Genomic DNA, 13,676 nt, shown 5'->3' with positions numbered 1-13,676 from the left:
ATCAGCATTCCTACACAGTGCACTGTTTCACATCACACTATTGTCAGGATGCAACACCGTTGTTGTTGTTGTGGTGTAAATACTAGCTTTTTCCAGCAACCTCGACTGGCTTTGGCGAATGAGGACGAGCTCCGAGTCCCTGCCTCAGGCAGGTGACCAAACTCCTCAACCTTTTATAGGCTGATGACAGCCACGACCCTGTTTGTCTGGTCAAGACTGTTTCAAGCATTGAGATGTAGGTGCCACAATGTACTCTTCAATCTATATACTTGTGTCAGTTCAGTCTGAATACACTCACTTGGTTATTGAACTTTGAGCAACAAAATATGTTTTTGAAGCTCTACAGTGACTTTGCTCGCAGGCGTCTGTGCTGCATCTCCCCATCAGTCTGTTTCTTGTTTACTCACTGTCTCCTGCTCATGACTCTGTGTGTGCTTTCCCATGTTTTCAAGGTCCGTTAAAGGCAGTAAGAGAAGGGTTCATTATTATTGTCGTTTCTTTTGATTAGCTCAGCTTTTACGACCTACTTCTAGAAGTAGACAGTGGATTCTTGGAACTACCCATTAAAAACCAAAGATACGAGTGATGAAATATGATTTTAGGTTTTGTACTGAACATGTTTCTCTATTATGCTGTTTTTGAGAAACTGTTATTTCAGTCATTCTCACTGTGTTGTTGTGTTGTAGCCAGATTGACTTGCAACACTGTACTTGTAAAGCCATTTAATATTATTAAATATTTCTTAAAACAGGATCCCAAAGTTAGCTTGTTTAGCATTCAATTTCAATTTGCATTATGCATTTTTTTCATATTTTGTTTGCTAAAAACAAATTTTGTTTAGCTCCGGAAATTATTTCGTCAATGTTACTCTAAATATTTTTTTCAGAATTCAGCCATGATAATATTTGTTGCCTCAACAGTATGCTTACTGCATATACTGTATTTAATCATCAAATGGTGGAGCTGCTGCATGAACTTCTGAGTTACTGACCTATTTCAAGTGTAAATGTTTTCTCAAGATATAATGATGACGTGTTATCTCTTTGTGTAAATATTTAACTGATGACAAAAGAAACTACACCGTAATGTAAAGGCAACAATGTTGGTTGTAAAACCACTGACTGACATGTAGAGGGCACAAAAATGAAGTAGGCTGTGAGCTACAATTATATTCCATTTACTCACAATCTGGCGAACTGGATGACTTCACTCCACTTACCACGAATACCTCACCCATCTGCTAAAAGGTGGACCCTGTATTTAGCCGCTGAGGATGTCCGCTGTGAAGGTGAGGGAGGTGAAAGACTTTGAGGGAAGAGGGAGGGGAATGTTGTCTGTCTCTCAATTAGAAGAATACACCAGTGTTGCATGGCAATTTGTTTTATTATTATATTATTATTATTATTGTCAAAGCTTTGACACTCGGTATTATTCTTTTATTTTCTTACAAGCTCAAAAACAACTATTAACCATCAACCACAATTGAACGACCATTTCCTTTCTGTGCAATTTGATCATTATTGGCTTATATTTGTTTTCTTTTGAGGGATTTTTAATCACCAGTCTGGGACAAAAAGTTAATTATACAGCTTTTTAATCGATTTGCTTTTACCACCTCACAGAATGCTGTTTATCCCACTTTAAACATGCATACTTTACAACAGAATTTTTTTCTTACACTTTTCCTACTAAATTAAATTCCAATCTTTTATTTTCTAATATTATGATTTTTATCACAACGTTTCCTGAATAAATAAATGAGACCAAAATGTTTCATTGTGTACTGAATATGAACTGTATTTAAACTAGACATGAACCACAGTCATAAATAATTGCCATTATTTTAGGCTAAATTCCCACAGCCTGGATGGCTTATGGAGCACTACAAAAATTTGGCATTAGTGGAATCCAATGGAAGAGAAAAAATAAAAAGGAGAATGCGGAAACCTGTATGGATTAAAGGAATATAGAGCTTACAACAGCTTAGCTGTGTGTTGACAATCAGACTGAGTGTACTATGGCTTGATATCCATTATAGTTATGAAGTCAATAAAATATTCCAGCCCTCACAGCATCACTCAGTCACACACACTGCACACTCTAAGAGCCACACACACAAATTAAGAGCTCATGGCAGGAAGCCATAATGACCTTCCATCAGCCAGCGCCCAGCCGTAGTAATGATGTCATCCTCTCACGCACACCCACAAATGCACTACACACTTTAGTGCTGTGGTCTGTCTGGCCTCTAACAAGAATCCACAAGCTGCACATGTTCACTGTCTTGTGATGGAGAGCGTGTATATTGACAGTTTTGCAAGGTCACTTCTGAACTCAGGCGAGCACAGTGAAATCTATTACTATTTCTATTAGATTTTTTTAACAACGCGTACAACTACAACAGGTCAATTACCATGACAAGTTTGTCGACAGAAAATTAAACACTATTTTGCCCATATGGAACTGACATATGGCCTCAGTTGAAGTGTTTACATGATCCTTGTTTCTGTCATGTGTTAGCAAGAAATGCAGCTGAAGTCAAAGTCCATTTAGCACCACACTTAGCTGATGGCAAAACAAACATTGAAATCAAACTGTGAGGGCATCTATATGCAACCCAAATAATTTCATCAATGTACTGAGTTTGAAAGAAAAACAAAAAAGGACCATTCCAAAACAGGGTTATTATTAGACCTGGCTCAGCATGATGTTGCTGGAAGCACAGACTTTAAAAGGCAAATCAAACCAGACTTAAGGAAAAGTATATTGTTGTCACCAGTATTGTCTAAAAAAGACCACAGATCATACAGTTGTTTTGTTGTTTCATAGTAGGTGTCGTCACATTAAATTAAAGTTTCAAACTAGGTGGTTTATTTTTAAGTTGCACACATGATACTTTTGATGTTTCGCTGCGTGTATTCGGTGTAATCGTACTTTGATGTCACAACTCAAACACAGGGTGACGCTGCACATCACTACTCCTTTAGTGACTGTGATGTGGAGTCTTCGTTGGAAAGGCAATATTGAAGTAGTTTTTTTTTTTTTACAGAAACGTTTCTTCGCTGTTACAAACGTATAACATTAAAGTGATTGGCATGGCAACTTTTTCATGATCAAAATCCTGTTTCAACCCTCTGGCTTTCAGAATGTGTTATTCTAGTCATAAATGTGGAACTTTGGTGGGTTAACATTTTGGGAAACGGCGTATGATTCTTAAATGAAAAAGAAGACTTTCATTTTCTCTTCAACGAATCACATCAACAGGAATATATGTCATTTATTTCTACGCCCACTTGAAGAAGGAACATTTGAATTTTGGTGACATCTCAAATAGTCATGTTTCTGACTTCATTTGGATTTCATTTTTATCTGCACTGGTCAGGGATAATTCCTTTAAACAGTTTAATTGTGTCCCTGTGTGTGCTCCTTTGTTCACCTGCTGCACATCCTCTCAGAAAATGCTGATTAACACTCGGTTTTGTGCGTAAGGAGGAGAAAAGCTGGGTGACTCACCTCGTTGCTCTTTCACTGAAGGACGCACAGCGATCGCATTAATCTGTGACCTTCCATTATGAGATAATCAGTCCAACAAGCTGCTGTGCCTCTGTGGCCCCTGTTAGCAAGCGATGTATGTAGCTCATCAGCTCGCTGTTAAAAAACCTACAGTGAGTAGCTCTCAGAACTGTGTGGTAGTTGTGCACTACCTATGAACAGGGGCTGGATTTGGCTTATTTAGTGAGACTACAACTCAGTTGTTTTATTGCATGGACATTTTATAGCATGGCTTTTACTTTTATTTTGAACGGACCTTTCCATTTGAGCAGTTCAAGTTACTTAAATCATGCCAGAATAGCAATCTGAGCCACAGTTTTCGCGATGCTGCGTTTGTATTGTGCTTCCTTTGTGTGCTTGTGAATGGAGAGGTTATCTGAGACGTGCCTGTCGTACACAAGGGCGTGCGTGTGTGGGTCGGGTATGGTGAGAGCCGACCCGCAGATGTGTTCAGCTGGTGCTGATTATGACAAGAGTTTTGCAGCAGCCGCTCCTGAGGACGCCCTGGACTGAGTGAGTGACCCACTTCAACAGTTGTCGTACAATCACCAGCTTAGCTCGAACACGCACTGTGGCATGGACTTATTGTCTGGTTGCTGGGCGATGAGCTTCCAGCAGTCAACCATAACAACCTCCCTCTCCTCATCAATCATGGATAGTGCTCTCCTCTAGTAATGATGTCACCCAACACACTCTGACACACGCGAATGTCATCCTTTCTGTTATGACCTTGCATAAACCTGTGTACTGTATGTGATCGCTCCATGTGTTTTGGGTAGTATTGCAGTCGATGGTGATCTGATCTGACAGTCTGTCATGTCACTCATTGAATTTATTCAATGGAATCCCTTTGGTGCCTCATTTGTATTCCACCCATGAACTTCCTCTTACATCATTACATTTCCACTGTAGCAGGAGTAACTAGAGTGAAAATGTGTTTATCAAAGTAGCGACGACTAGACTAAAATCGACTATTAAACTAGTCGGCAACAGGTTCTTGAGTTAACCAGTCGAGATGTCATCATGCCTCATGACATTATCAAGCCTTATGGCTGAGGGTACGTGGCCATTCTGATCGGACCCGAGGCTTGATATTGTTTGCAGAGTTTAAAACAGCATTAGTTTGGTGGTGAAGTATTTTATTAACTTCAATTTCATTTCTAATTTAGTCATCTACTAATTCCTTGTTGCTTTGGATGCAGGATATTATCCTAACTTTTATATAAATAAAAACTAGCGCCGCCATGGCTTAAATGAGATAAAAAAAAAACATAAAATGATCACTTTTTAAAGTTGAACTCTCACATGGTCGAAGGTATTAAAACAATGTGGAAACATTGTAGCAAACCGATAAGGTGCACATGAAGATGGCGGTTTTCACCGTGTTATTCGTGGAAAAATCCAGAATAAAATCCCAAAAGAAATGTCAAGTCACGCATTCCTGGCCGGACATACTCTATGAAAAGATGGGCTGCGTGGGGACAGCGTGGATTGCAGACACATTTGTTTCTTGTGATCATGATTTTTCCTGTCACCAATTGAGTTAATGACAAAACATTCCCCTTATTGCTTCTTGATGCTTATTAAAATGTAAACAATCCTTTAGCTCCGTATGCTCACTGATGCTAACAGAAAAATCCTGCTCCACAAGTTTCAGCCAACGGCTGTTGGTGCGTTAAATTAAAAATAACATCCTAAATAAAATCTAGTCAATCCAATCATTCCGTTTTAACGATATCATGTTCAAATGCCAGATCCTTATCTTCAGATTGCACTTAAATTGCAAAGTTTTTCCAAGTATTGTTTTTATCCTCATTTGACCTCGTGAAAAAAGGCTGAGCAAACATCAAAACGTTATGTCAGGTCACAGTTCCGCTCCGTTATCCTCAGCCTGGGTCAGCGTCGTAGCATTTACAGAAACCGTGAATCTGATTATACCAGTTGCTTTTTCTGCAAATATGACTTATCATGAGAGTGACATTCAGCAGTTGAACAGAAACTCAGCAGAAATGTAGCTTACACCGTGCTGTTGTAAACACTCTGACGAGAATGTACCGCATGTGACAGGACAGAGAGAACTATCAGGGTGGCTGGAAAAGTGTGAAGAGAGACAAAATGTGATGGTTTTCTAACTCCCATTAAAGACAGGAATGTAAAATATATATGCTATATTCACCACCGTTTGTGTTCAAGTGCAATGTTGTATGAGTTGTAGAGTGAGGTGCTTGTACTTTTCCGGCTTGTAAGCAGCTCTTAAAACAACCGTGCGATGCCTTGTGATATGTATGTTGAGTGAGATCCAACTCTAAGGTGCCTCAGCTGTAGAAAAATCATAGGTTTTGTGACTCCAAAGAACAAATTTCCACTGTTTGCTGATGATGTGTTCTTATTCAGCCCATCTTCCTGGTCCTTAAGCTTACCTTAAGACCTTAAGCCTGCTTTAAAGAAGATGAAAATTACTTCCTCAGTATATTGCAGATTACTTTGGTTTTATAACACTGGATATTTCGTTCAATTGCCTGATTTAATTTTAATTGTTTTTCGTTAGAGCTAGCTATGGCCTCAGCATTTCCCCACCTTTGTTTATACAAATTGCACTAGAAGAAAGTCACAAGACATTTGCAATTTCACTCTCTCTACTGTAAATCTAGCCTTCGCGGTTTGTGGTCTGACATCCAGGTTGTGTTGAACTAAGGACACTGTACAAAGAACACTTCAGATTCAGATATCAACTATTTATAATGTAATTACTTGTTTATTGCACTTGGTAATTGTGGCGTTTAGATTTGAATGCTGATTATCCCGGGGTAAAATGTAGTCAGTCTTAACACAACATTAATTAATACTTTATAACTAATTAATTAATGGGTAATATGCTGCGAATACGGTAGATTATTTAGGGTGAAGAATGTTTCCTAATGTAACCAAAGAATGAATGAATTCCCCCACATTAAGGTAACTGTCAAGGTCGATTTAGAGATCTCTTTGAAGCCCTTAAATACTTCAGAGCTCATCTATTATTTTTGCTTTTACCGACTGAATTATATTCCCTCACAAAGAGGTTTTTAAAATGGATTCTGTCCCTAATTATAGACAAAGTGATGCACCTTTTGTCGCCCAAATACTTATGCAATTGAATGTCAGCTAATCCGCCCAGAATCAATTTATAGTCTGAGTGAGTCGCTGTGATCAGCAGCAGAGAAGCCTGTGTACATCTTCTCTTCTCCTTTACTACTTAAACACACACTCACACACACAAACCCGACGAGGGTCTGGCTGTGTCTGTGCCAGGCTTCTGGGCTCAGGTCCAGCAAAAAGAGGTGAAGAGAGTAACAAGAACACTAACAGACGAATCAGTGGCCAATTAAAAATGCTCATCCATGTGTGTTTTTGTGACTGAGAGCAAGTCTTTATGTATGAGCTTGTTCTTGTCTGACTGCCATCAGAGAGGTTTGGTGCACACACACACACATCTACACACACACACTGAGTTCATTCTTCAGACTAGGTGTGTGTGTGTTTGTATGATGTCCTTCCTTCAGGAATGTGTCTTTACTCCACATGTGCGGCACCATGATAATGTTCCTTTATGCTTCCACCCTCTTGAACTTTCAGGCGGCTGATTCCTCACTTGTGGTATTCCAGTTATGTTACAGTCTAGGAAAATTGGGGTTGCGGTGGAGGAAGGTATTTCCCTCTCAGTAAAATAATCAAGGTTCACACACACTCATATACACACACACACATATGCTACCAGCAGCTGTGAGACACTACGTCAGCTCCAAAAGCATTTTCTGGGAGTGTGTAATCGCTGAGTGCCATTGTTGGCCAGTGTGATTTACAAAATGTATCTCATGAACGTCTGCCGGTGCTGCAGTTGAGTGTTATACTGATCTTCCTTATGTCCAACAAGCCCTCTATGAAAAGTGTGACTCTTTATTAATAGTAAATTAGAATTTTATGGTCATTGTTAGGTCATAAAAATGGGGCGAGATCACATGAATTTCCATCAGCTGGTTGCTTTTCTTGTGCAATTCCACATACTTGGGTTGGTGAAAATGAAGGACGACGAATGGTGAACTTCTAAAACTGTCCAGCCCATCGTGATCACTCAAGTGACATTTCATGTTTAATAAACGCTTAAAAATAATGTCAAAATACACACAAAATATATTTTATATATTAAAATTAGGGGTGGGGTTCAATAAAAAAAAAAAAAAAAGTTAATTAGAGAATTTGAGATGAATTAATCTCAATTAATCACAATTTAATGGTATAAGAATATTTGCCTCAGGAAGCCACACTTTTCAATTTGAATGAATTTGCTATATTACTAAATCAAATGACGGACCCATACATACATTTAAACAAGAAAATATTGTCCATTGACAATAGCACAATACATCACAATGGTGGCTTAATTCAAGTTTTTATATAACTTTATTTAAACTAATGCTCTTTTAATGTCATGAAAATATTTGTATAACAATTTCAGTTTTATAATATTAAATTAATTAGTTTGTCCCATCACTAATTAAATTATCTCAGACAAAATATAAAAAAATGTTTAATTATATAAGTATATGTATTTTAAAATCAATATTAAATAAAAACATGTTTAATATAAATCCAAAAGGCAAGAATAAAAATGTTAGAAATGTTTTAGAAAGAATGAAATTTAATGACAGAGGATTAAGTCTTAATAAAAGATACTTTAAAAACAATTGTATATTTTTTGTATTGAGTAAACCATTAACAGCTGAAAATATCACAGACATGTTTATGACACAAACAGGGAAGGCTTCTTTGAGAGCTGCATGGGGCTGTACTTGCCACAATCTGTCCTAAATTGAAAAAGGTTGTTCCATTACTGTACATGTTTATACTACTTTAAAGCACTTGTAAAAATTCCATTAGACTCTGTGTTTTCCTAGGTAAGACTTCATGGTTAGGTAATTCAATGTTGGCACCACAAAGTACTGGCACAAAACTTTACTTTAATCAGCCAGCTTTAAAGGTGTGAAACCAGCAGATCTATCGCACCATTTTTTTTTGTGTTCAACAATTACAGAGTTTGTGTTGCGTCGGGAATGTGTTCTCCCATAAAGGCTTTTACTGTCGCAGATTAAAATAAAACTCCTTTGCTGCATTCTCTCGACCATCAAATGAAATCTTTACTCTAAATCATCCTCCCTTGTGGCGTCCATTTCCTAACATTTACCGCCAACATTTTCAGCGCCCATACTTCCTGCTGCTTCTTGCTGACTGAGCCAATATTGTCCTTCCAGTGAGTTTATATCTGCATCTTCTCCTCTGCCATCTGCCTCTCTCTCTCACTCTTTGCTTTGCTCCCTCCATCTGTTTTCCTCTCTGTCACCACCATTTCTCTTCTCCTTCTTACGGCTAACTTTGATGCCCTTTTTCCTGCTCATCAGGACGTGCCTGCTTCTTTTAGCTGACTCTTGAACGCGAAGTCAGTTCCTGTCTTGCTTCGTCTACCCCAGAAGGATCTTTGACCTTTCATGTAGATGAAGCCATCTTACAGAGAAGACCCGTGTACAAGGACGTATTGTCATTTTGTGCCCTCCTCCATCACAGATAGATAGAAAATCCAACTGATGCGTTATACAGTGAGCCAGTAGCACAAGCAGCCTCCACCTCCTTCTTTGCGAGGTAAGAAATGGGTCACTAGGATGTTAGACAACCCACACACATATCCACACACATAGACAGCGTGATAGCATGTTCCTTTATCCTCATTTTTCAACCAGAATGCGCCGCCGTTTGGACCATGCAGGAGTTCTTATGGTTGCATATGCAAGGCCGTTCCTGAATATGCAGTATATTGTGACAATATCAACAGCCATTATTAGATTTTGCGAACAGAAAAAGCACAGCTGATGACACATTTGTGCCTCAATCTGAACACCCTGAATTCGGTGCTTAAGGATAAAGCCGTCCTGCGCCGCCTGTGTTGCTGTACTGTCATGTTTGCTGGCGGTTAAGCGGAAATGTCATTTCAACTGCTGTTGCTTTCCTCCACCAGGGAGTGTCGAGTGCCGAGTCAACACACAGGTCTGTGGGCTTGTCTGGATCGCTGTCTTTGAGCTGCACCATGCGCTGACAGCAGGAGGAGCTGTGGTCAATGAGGTAACCCCACAGCTATTTGTGGATTTGAATAATACATTTTCAGTCACTGTCAAACTGAAGATTGTTTTAATTGGTTGTTATTTGTTGGGTGTTGTGCTCAGATGGAGTTCTGACCCGCCCACTTTGGGGAGCTCATGCATCCTGTATGCTTCTGCTTACTCGAGTGAAAAACTTCATCCGTGCTGGTGTTTCTTTTTAAAAGCTCTGCCTGTCAGATTTAAATTGACACCATTAGCCGTGACATCAAGGACATTCTGTTTTCCCTAAAAGCTTGCTGGATAGTGTCGGCTCTGAAGTAGTCAGTCACATGTGTGAAATGCATTTCATTTTAATATGAAGGATGCATTTGTCATACATCCGTGTGACTCACTGTTTCCTTTCGTTAAAACGGTACTAATTGGAAACCTCCAGTTTACCAACATGTGCCGTAATGAGGGCAAAGAATACAGCGGGTGACTAACACATTGCACCATTACCAGGATAAGTGGGAATCCTGTGGAGAAATAAGACAATGGAGGGTTATTTCAGGGAACAACTGTCTGAAGGTGCGAGTGTCTGTGTGAGTGGTTGTCTGCCCTGTGACGGACTGGCCTCGGTCCTGGGTGTCCCGCCTTAACCTTTGTTGCATGGTTTTGGCCCCCAGGGGCCAGTATTTTAAACTCAGTTTGTGGATCAATAATTACGTATATTATTTACGGCAATGTATGATCCCTAATTTGTAGCGTTACCGTAATTACATATTCATTGAAGACTGCATCTGACATTCCTATGACAGAAAGTCGAAAGAGAGGATTTTGAGTTGTCATTTGAGAGTCATTTGAACGCATTAAGATATAATGTGTACCTGAATTCCCCATACACTGGGGATAATAATCACAACTTGCAATAATGCAGAAAGTTGAACAACAAAACACTGCATTCCATTGCAGGCCATATAAAGATATACATTGGAGAGGTTCTGCTTTCTGCGCTGATTATTTGAAATGACTTGGTGGGGCAATATTTGCAGCAGTGCTGTTGCATAAGCTTTGAAGTTGGTCACTGCTTTATAGTTACGCTAGCCACAGGTGAAGGAACCACCATGAAGAATCCCCTCAAAAAGTAACGCATGGCAAAATTGTTTGATACTTGCTATTATAATCTCCCAAAAATATATATTGAAATAAGAGTATTATTCTCAGAGTCTTGTGTCTGTCTCCGGGGGCGAAGAAGCTTGTTGTGCATCTCACCGAAGAGATTTTACCAGGTCAGCTGACAGACAGCACCTTTGAGCCACAGACTGTAATTACACTTACAAACATTTCTGCGACGCAAATAGCGGAGGTCAAGGTTTTCAACCGGAGCACTGTGCTTAATGGGTTGTAACTCTTCTTTGATAAGGCTCTCTGAGGGCAATGTGAAGTCTTGTGAGCCTGCAAACAAACATTTCGAGTTGATCGAGTTTGGCAGAGAGATCAGGGACTCTGATGAGTTTTTCTGCTGTGTGTTCATGGACGTGAATCTAAAGTATTATTTTTACAAGTTGGGCATTTTTCTTTTTATTTGTATAAAATGCTACATGACCTTAGAAGATGCAGTATTGATTTAAAGAAGAACATCTAATGTCCAAATGTGATCTCTCCCTTAGTGGTCCTCAGGCCAGAGTGAGATTGGTCCTGGTTTTGCCCCATGTTTCCTTCTGAAACATTCTACTGTAGGGGGATCAATACGAAATGATGATATCTTTTGGTTGTGTTTTTTGTGGCTGTCTGTGTTCAGGACTGGAAGAGAGCGGCTGTGTGCGGTGCTATTATTGGCCGCTTGTGAAAGTTTTGGCTCCCCAGTGTATGCAAAGTGCTCTTGGCCAAGTCTGGAACGCAACCATTCCATTATGCTGCCATGCTGGCCTCAGACGCTGAACACAGAAACCTGTTTTGTGACGCAGGAGGACATGGGACCGCTTCGCTCCCTATAGGATCCAAACCTTTTGAAATAAAGTGCTTTGTCAAATGGGGGCAGCACGTTGAAGGCCACAGGTTCAAATCCTGGCAGTTGGTTCTCATAATTGGTGCTGTGAAATTGTCCATTGATGTGTGAGTGAGTTGTTGTTTGCCTTGTAGTGGCCCCCTGACCCTGGCTAGAAACAGTCTGAATTGAATTAATAAGAATAATGATGTTGATCATATAGAATAGTTATTTTATGAAAGTTACACATGCTTAATTTATTTTATTTCAATATCTGTTTGCATTTTTTAAATTTCATTTTCTATTTTTTACTTTTGGACTGGAAGCTTTTTGACTTTGTCAGTGTTTTAGAGGTGCTCTTCCTGTGCCTTGTTTCTGACCCTCCTCTATCACTGGGCATCTCTCCAGAAAGACTTCTTGCCAGGCAACAATGTCATCGGGTTTGTGTGGTTGTTTTTCAATCACCAATCATATGCCTTTAAACATGAACCCTGTTATTGTTGAACGCAGCGCTTCAGAATAGAACCTTTTTTGGATTTTTGATTTTCATATTGTTTTTTGATTATATGTGACGTCATAACTGAACATGGCTGGTAAATGCAGCTATTTTTCCATCCGAGCTATTCAGCATGATTGTGTGAGCACAGCGTGGAAGCAGAGGTCTCTATTAGACATAGTGTTGGGAGCGGGGCTTTTCAGTGGCCTCACTGCGGAGCCACATGCAGACACCTGCGGAGCGTGTTGTGATTGTGTTGTGTTTGCGTCCCCTCGTTTGTCGGGAAGTTGACTGGGCTCTTTATGACCGTGGCGCTTGATTGCGGCGGGCGCAGCGGCTGTGATGAATGTGCAGCGCGGCGGTGTGCTCGACGAGTGCTGCCGGCTGCGTGACATTTTTGTCCGTGGGCCTTTTGAAAGGTGGAACATATTATTCTCAGACAAGGACACCCTGAGCAGCTGCCCACCACTCCTTGCTCACTCCTCGCCCATTCATGCCTATGAGTGCCAGTCTGCCTGTCCATCCAGGTTACAGCACCCAGGAATCACGCTTTGATTCCACTCAGAAAGTGTGAAGGTTTTAGTTAGCAAAAACTATCAATAATAATACTAATAATTATTTGCAGTGGTATCGCTGTAGTAGTTTTGCTACAACTATTACCTCATCTTATGCTTAAAAATAGTCTACTATTCGTAATAATAATCATAATACAAATTAAAATTCTTCTGTCTGTTCAACTCCTAATACCACTTCTACCACTGCATTGCAATAATGTCAACTGTTTCCCAATGATTCCTCTTCCTCCTACTCCTCCTCACTACTTTTGCCTCCCGCAACTACAACTAGTGCTGCAGCCTCTTCCTACTGCTATTACAGCTACCTGTTAGTCCTGCTAGCAGTAGTATTACTGCTACTTTGTACTACTACTTCTGCGATTACCTATTACCACCCACAACAGATATACATACAAATACTAACACTCTTTATTACAACACATTTATTACAACCTCTAGGACAACTAACAAAACAAATCAGAACTCATAAGCAATGCTACAATTGCTTTTACTGCTGAAGTACAGTAATTCTTTGACTAGTTACGTTTCTACTTATTCTACTGCTACCTCGGTAACAAGTCCAAAATATCTGTTTCTGAAGGTATATTAAATATTACCGCAAATAAACTCAATAAACCCAAATATTAACATGCTTAATCTGCAGTTAAATAAACAGTACAATTGATATTCATTTGTTAGTTTGTAAAAGATGTGGCAGGTGATTTCAGCATTACGAAAGGAGGCAAATATGAGTGACATAATCCTATTTGAAGTAAAAGGAAGTCATGACATTTCTTTTTCTAAAAATCGTCTTTTAAGAGATAAATATTCTGTAAAATGATTTTGCAAAAGAGCGATTGAATAGATGCACTGGTCTTCAACCTGAATGGAAGTTTCATTCTGTTTGTCGTGGTGTCAGTAGGAGTGAGATCTTTGCATTTGTGTTTGCTCTCAGTGGGATTATACCGCAGTGGAGGAGC

At 39.6% G+C, this 13,676-nt stretch overlaps 1 protein-coding gene across 3 annotated transcripts in view; it reads left to right on the top strand.

Annotated features, from left to right (window-relative positions):
* atxn1a (ataxin 1a) overlaps positions 1-13,676 on the top strand; it is a 74,267-nt gene that overhangs the window by 46,543 nt on the left and 14,048 nt on the right. For 2 of the 3 annotated variants that reach the window (XM_053861391.1, XM_053861392.1), the window contains one exon: positions 9,599-9,702. The exons of the other annotated variant lie outside the window; for it this stretch is intronic. The gene's annotated coding sequence lies outside the window, so the exon portion shown is untranslated. The remainder of the gene's footprint in view (positions 1-9,598; positions 9,703-13,676) is intronic. 3 annotated transcript variants of the gene reach the window in all.

Source organism: Synchiropus splendidus, chromosome 4, assembly GCF_027744825.2.
Source record: "Synchiropus splendidus isolate RoL2022-P1 chromosome 4, RoL_Sspl_1.0, whole genome shotgun sequence".
Classification (NCBI taxonomy): Eukaryota; Metazoa; Chordata; class Actinopteri; order Syngnathiformes; family Callionymidae; genus Synchiropus; species Synchiropus splendidus.
Note: the sequence above shows the minus strand (reverse complement) of the source record. Positions and strands in the feature narration are given on the sequence as shown.